This window comes from Astatotilapia calliptera, chromosome 17 (genome assembly GCF_964374335.1).
Source record: "Astatotilapia calliptera chromosome 17, fAstCal68.1, whole genome shotgun sequence".
NCBI lineage: Eukaryota > Metazoa > Chordata > Actinopteri > Cichliformes > Cichlidae > Astatotilapia > Astatotilapia calliptera.
The window spans coordinates 31,942,299-31,949,654 of NC_137438.1; positions in this window are offsets into that span (position 1 = coordinate 31,942,299).

Here is a 7,356-nt window from a genome sequence, read left to right on the forward strand (position 1 = left end):
GTTTGGATATTGGAAATGCCTTTTATTGAATTTACTGTATGAGATTAGACAAAAAAGTGTTGTGCTGAATGGCATATCAGAGCAAAAATGAAATAGTGCCAGGAGCCGTTTGTTCTGCTTTAATCTTCTTATTTAGTGCGAATATAAGTGTTATGTCAACCAACACATTTTAAATCTCTGTTAAGTCATCTGTTGTATCAACCATCTTCATAGAGTTCAGCTACTCTTATTATCTTTTTTCCCTGCTAGTTTTTTCCCCTCACCTGTGTTCAGTAAGCCACTCAGTATGCGTCTTCATGCTGACTGATATTCTGTGCATGACTCTTGTAATAATAATACTAAAGGTCTCCTGTCCCCTCGGATCCTGTAATCCTGATTTGTCACCTTTTAGTCTCCTCCAGAGAACAAATAAGCATACTTCATGTATGTCAAACTGTTCACTTCAATATAAGGTACATTTTTGATATGATTAGGCACAGGGGGACACATTCATATAAATACTGTGATACTGGCTTTTACACAAATCCGGTTTCCCTTTGGAAATTGAAAAATGTAGAAAAACTTTTCAGACCAAACACCCCATTTTATTAATAGCAAATGAAACCAAAAGAAAACATGGACCGGGGAAAAAAACGACTGAGTTTTTTATTTATTTATTTATTTTAAATAGATATTTTCACAATGTCATTCGTGTACTTAAAAGCCTTCCTGGCTTCGGCCTCTGGCAGGAAGCCATTGGGATAGCAAATTTAATTACAACATGCTTTAAAATGAATAAAGACTATTTGTAAAAATGTGTAAAGTTCATGACTCAAACTTGGATCCACGGCATGAATGGCAAAGTGATTCAGTCCAACAGAAATCCATCCAGCTTTCAGCTGCAGAGCTTTTTGCCTTTACAAATGGAAAATATTAATTTTGTGTACATGGACATATGAGAGCAGACTTTTGAAAAGTTGCGTTCAGGGACATGAAAAAAAAAACTTTAATAAGGAACTGTTCACAGTGACAGACTCGGAAATATATTTTTTACATTTCTGTCCAGAACATGGATTAATAGATTAAAGGTTGAGTCACAAACTGCCATGAGACTGCATTGCCCATGCAGTAGAGGTGGGTAGACAGATCCAAATACCAACGTCGGTACTGGTATAGGATTAATACTAGCGTGATAGTATTGATACTTTGTTTCTTTCCTCTAAGTCTAAGTATGCAGCCATCCTAAACGTGTTAAATTAATTATTTTTAGGAAACCTTTTGTGTTGATTGTTGACCCAAAGGGTTTTAAAGACATGCACATTCAAAAAAAGTTTAAAAATACACAAAAAGCTGATAGATTTTCTTTATTGTATTAATTACTTATTGTCAAAAGTTAAAAAAAAATGTTTAAATGGTAAAAGGCCTGTATTTGTATAGCGCTTTTACTAGTCCTTAAGGACCCCAAAGTGCTTTACACAACCAGTCATCCACCCGTTCACACACTGGTGATGGCAAGCTACATTGTAGCCACAGCCACCCTGGGGCGCACTGACAGAGGCGAGGCTGCCGTACACTGGCTCCACCAGGCCCTCTGACCACCACCAACGGGTGAAGTGTCTTGCTCAAGGACACAATGACCGAGACTGTCCAAGCCGGGGCTCGAACCGGCAACCTTCCGATTACAAGGCGACCTCCCAACTCTTGAGCCACGATCGCCCCTTAAAAAGGTGATATAGGGGTCATTAAAATGTGTTCAGGATTTGACACAATGCTCACCTCTCCATAAGCCTTTGAGGGTTGAAAGTATTGGTATTCGGTAATGGTTGTCCTGATATAACGTAGATTTCTTTGACATTTGAAAGAACACCAACCAAATGGTTCATATGTGTTTGTGAGTGGGTGTTGGTGTGTGTACTTACACCACAAGGACAAAAGGAAGGCATTACCCTATCAAGCTGCAGACTTGTGACCATGTGACATTTGGGTCAGAAAGGATTATCACTTGCTGTGTGGGTCATGCAGATATATAAATACATATGCACTGCTATTGTGTGTATTTCTTAAGAAAACAACACCTTGTATTGCTATTCTACGTAATGTAATGTAAAAATGTTATAAATAAATAAATAAATCCCAAACTCTCCATTTAATTGGAACTTAAACCCAACCACTTTCAGAGATTTACTTTTTTATTAGGTGGAAAAACATAATCCCACAATAATGCTGTTACAATCATTTTGGTTTTCAGACAAAGCAAAATGAGCTTAAACATGTACTTGTAAACACTTCTAAAATGTGCAAAGAAGATTTTAATAATCTCGATTCTGGTCCCATCTCAGCCTTGGTCCTTAGACCTGCCTACTCTCTCAGAAGAAGAAAAATCCTTTAAAGAGAAAGGGTGGGGAGTAAAGCTCCTATTAAGTGGCAGAGACCATCAGAGAATCTGTCTCAGCCTTGATATCTTTGCTGGCTTCAATCCCCTTCTTAATAAGGGAACGACAGAAATTCAATACACTCCTAGCTAGAAAAGGTCGATTGATACCTACTGCCAATTATCAGGCTGCATTCATCACCCGGGTGTTTCTGTGTGTGCGTGTGTAACTGTATTGTGTGTTTACATTCAAACCTCCATGCCCATATATGTCTGTGGTTATTTGTATGTTAGATTTATAGTGTTACACAATATTGTTTATATGTCATGTCATCTTTGAAAGCATTTACATGCAATACGGACACTGTATCTACTGGAATTAACAAACTGATGACAGAATTGACAATAAAAACAAGAAAACAACCAATAAAAACAGGTTTTTCTGTTCAGTAATAATACACAATAATAATGGATTGGATTTATTTAGCGCTTTTTCAAGGCACCCAAAGCGCTTTACAATACCACTATTCATTCACTCTCACACACTGGTGGAGGCAAGCTACAGTTGTAGCCACAGCTGCCCTGGAGCAGACTGACAGAAGCCAGGCTGCCATATCGCGCCATCGGCCCCTCTGGCCAACACCAGTGGGCAAGTAGGGTAAAGTGTCTTGCCCAAGGACACAACGACCAGGGCAGAGAGCCCAGGGATCGAACCGGCGACCTTCCGGTTACAGATGCGATTCCCAACCCCCTGAGCCACGGTCGCCCACAATAAGTAAATAACTTTAACTTCCCATCCTAATAAAAAAATAATACTGTGCTTCACTATTTTGTTTTATTTAAAATAGTACATGTGAAAATTAATTGATCACAACAGTTATATCTTAGGATTAAAATATGATTAAAGAGCTTGTATGGATACTGCTGGATTATTACAGAGACATAAAAAAAATGATTTTGGCAATTACCAGTACTGTTTATTTAAACCAGTTGGTGGCATAAGCCTTACATTAGGTAGTGGTCTAGTCATGTTTAAAGCACTGTATGTGTGTATATATCATCTGTTTGTGTGCTTTTGTTGTTTAATTAATCTTGAGAAAAGGAGCAGAAATAAGAAGAAAACAGAGGGACAAGAGAATAAGCCTCAAGAACAAAACTAGATGGATACAGCCTAAACCCATTCAGAAGATAACACATTCGGTGTGTGGAGCGCTGGAAGATCGTGAAACAAAATGCAATAACGGAAGAGTAGATGATGGGGAAAGAAAAAAAAATTGATTGTTAAATCTAAGAAATGATTTACTTCTTATCTATATTTACTACGGTGAGGAGAGGAAACAAAGAGGAGCCTTTCATTTTAATTTGGTACATATCAGAAACTGGAAAGGAGAAACACTTTTTCATAGTTAAGCTGCAGAGGAAGTGGGAACTGGATGGTGAAGTAACAGTGCAGAGAGCAGTGAAGCAGAAAAGCTAAAAGCAGAGGGGCCTTTTATAAACTAAATGAACTGAATAATAACCTAAATCCTCTCAATTGCTTTCCAAAGACCTTTGTGTGTATCTGGAGATCTTGAATAAGTATTTATTGTGATCTGTCAATGGGGATTTTCATTCTTTCTAAAGCACATTCTAAAACTAGAATATTTGCCTCATTTCGAAGCTGAACACCTGCTGCACTTTTGTCTTTACTGAGTAAGATACCTGTATATGTGAGCATGAATGCTGATGAAGTGCAGCAGGTGGATAAAGGTTCTGTATTGTGAGAAATGTAAGTATTAGTGTGAGTGCTTTTGTGTGTGGTCCAGTGGGTAAAATAACCATTGATTTCTTTTTTGTTTCAGTCCAGCCAGGGCTGTCGGGTCCTTTTGTCTGATCAATAATTCCAGCACATTACCGTGCTCATGCTGTAACTGGCCAGCGAGGGAATGAGTCACTCCCTCTGCAATCAGCCAGTGTGGTTGAGCGCACGTGTGTCAGCTTTGTAGGAGCCTCATCGTCAAATAAAACTTTTTTTGCCAACTGGGCAGGAAAGAAATGTCTCATGACGCTTCGAACAAATCCTGCTATTAATCAAAATGTCAAAACTGCACTTCCGTCTGAACAATGTGAATGTGCTTGTTTGCATTTGGACTGTGGCTCCACAAGCTTAAGTGGAAGAAACTGAGTCAGACTTCCTCTTTTATGAATTCAACATGTGTAGAAATACGGGAGTACACTGTGCTTCAACATTCAATTCAATTCAATTCAATTTTATTTATATAGCGCCAAATCACAACAAAAGTCGCCTCAAGGCGCTTCAACATGAAGGCATCTGTAAAATTTGAGGAAGGTATTTTCTGAAAAGCCAACATCTAACTTGGGGTTGCTGAAAGCAAAATTTGAAGAATCTGGACAAGTGGAGAATAAAAGAAGACATGGCAAGCCTACAACACTACCTACAGCAGATGAACAGCGTCTGTAAAAAATAATGTCTTTAAGAAATACGAAAAAATGAAGCAAAGACCTGACACAAGACAGGCGAGATGCATCTGGTTCTTCTGTTGATCTATTTACTGTTTGTTAAAGTCTTATCATAAATGGTCCTCGTCAGGTGGCTGTAAAGAAGTTGTTGTTAAAAAAGGGAATTGGGAAGAAAAGAATGAGGTATGCCAAATTACACAAGAAGTAAAAATCAGCGGCAATACCCTTTGAATAGCAAAGGATCTGATTAACAACAGTTTCATTTGTTCCTCATGACACTGACCCCAAACACACTGCCAGTGCAGTCAAAGCTTACCTGGATAGATTAGCACACAATGGAACACTATCAGTCATGGACTGGCTTTCCTGGAGCTTGGAATTCAACATGATTAAAGTGTAGGAGCAGAACAGAGGGCATCCAAAGACGAGCTTCAAATGCCTGGAGAACTATTCCTGAAGACTACAGTACCTAACAAACGACCTGAAATATGTCTGTGAAGGTTCTCAGTCATCCAGGTCATTGTAGTCAAAGGAGCTTACAAAGAAAAGCGTCTGGAAAAGCATCTGGAAGTACTTAAAGAAGTCCAGACGCTTATCTTTGTAAGCTCCTTTAAATGACCTGAAAGCTTGTCAGGCTGAAAGAGTTCGGGCTGTGTTAAAGAATCAAGGTGGTCAGAGCAAATATTGACTTTCAAGTTTGTTAGAATTGTACAAACGCTGTTTATACTTCATGTATGACACTTCCATGTTTGCACATTATAGTAAATGACTGCACCTATTTTACTAGAAAAATATAAAGAAAGGAGTGGCTCAGGATTTTTGCACAGTGCAGTATACGTGCTCGTCCTCAGACTGCTCACCACCCCCACACTCCCAAGAGATTTACCACTGCAGATAGATGCACACGTTTGAATTGACACAGATGTTATACCAGGCTTGGGACCGGCACTAGGAGTACACTAGATTGTTTCCTCTGAGACTAGGTTTGCATCACCTTCTGGTCTCAAACCAAAAATCTTTTGCATGAAAGGTAAATATGCTTACCCCTACACCACGAAGCCTCCACATAAATGATGTAATGATGAAGATTAAAAGGGGGAAGGCTAGTGTTGGGATTCAGAGATTCTTTTATTGCTACCATATAATTTGCCTTATGAAGAATGTATTAATAACATGTTTCACAGTATCATTTATCAGTAATATTTCCTACAGGGTTTATATTGCATTGCATATGTCTGTCATCACATTGACCTTTCTATTTTTATAGGTTGAGTTCATTTTATACACAATGCATAAATGTGCTTGGTTAGAGTTGATGTTCCATTCTAGAAGGTTTTAAGCTTCACTGGTGAGAGTGTCCAGATGATACATGCTGAGGGGAGATGAGAACATAGCAGGTTAATTGCATGCACGCTTACGATACACATATTAATCTAGTAGCAGGTCTGAGCGAAGGCCTAAGCGTCTTCTGCTTCAGTTTGAGACTGGCTGCAAAGTACTCTACTTAGTGATTAATGACGAGGGTCCATTATTAGCTCTCAGAGATGCTAAGACCTGAAGTTATTACCTTAAAAGGCAAGTAATGTAGAAAGGAGAAGTTATATGTCGGTGTATGAAGTGTACGTGATGTACCCTTGTCTGCACAGGTTGAACTTTTGCCCGTCTGTCACCATGTATTTTTGAACTGTATTGACGTAGGTGTGATATTTTATCCTATAAAACCAGAACCCAATGTATTCTTGTCAGAGCAAAACAATCCGTATGCTGACGGTTGGTTGTTCTCCTGTGATAATAAAACTCATCGTTTGATTGCACTTTTCCGGAGCCTCCGTAGTTTGTTGTCTGGTCTAAAGTTGATCGATCTCGCAACACTAGAAACAGGAAACGAGAAAATGAGAATTGAACTTAAGTTTGGAGGTAGGAGCTGGAAGAGAGCTGGATGAATGAGGAAATGTGGATACAAGCAATATCAGTAGAGAGAGCAGTCAAATTGAGATTGAGACACTTGTGGCAATATACCTGCGTATTAAATACAACAAAATTCATTATGGCAGTAAAATACAAATGTGAGAAATTGATTCACATGCAGAAATTTTCAGAAATGATTAAAAAAATTACACAACTGTCCCCACCACGTTATTAAGTTACAATGAGCTGCACTCTGCAGGTATTTGTACAGTGTTCTGAATTTGTCTCTAATCCTATAAGACTAGAGGCAACTTTAAGTCCTAATTTGAAGGCTTAGAGTCCAAGATGAAGCTATAGACTATTAATTTCACCATAAAACTACAATGTATATAAACCCATTTAGCTGATATAAAAGGATTATTCAAATGAGACAGAATAAGAGCAGCTTTACTATTACTCAACTGGGGGAGGGGTTTCTTGTTTTTTGTAGGTATGGTGCTTTACCCAACACTGTTGCTGCAGTCAACTTCTGTTACCGCTGACAGCCAACAGATGGTGCTGTGGTTCTTCAGTTGCCTCCCACTTTGCTGCATTTTGAAATTAGTAGATTGGAATCATACGTTGGAGCATCATCAGAT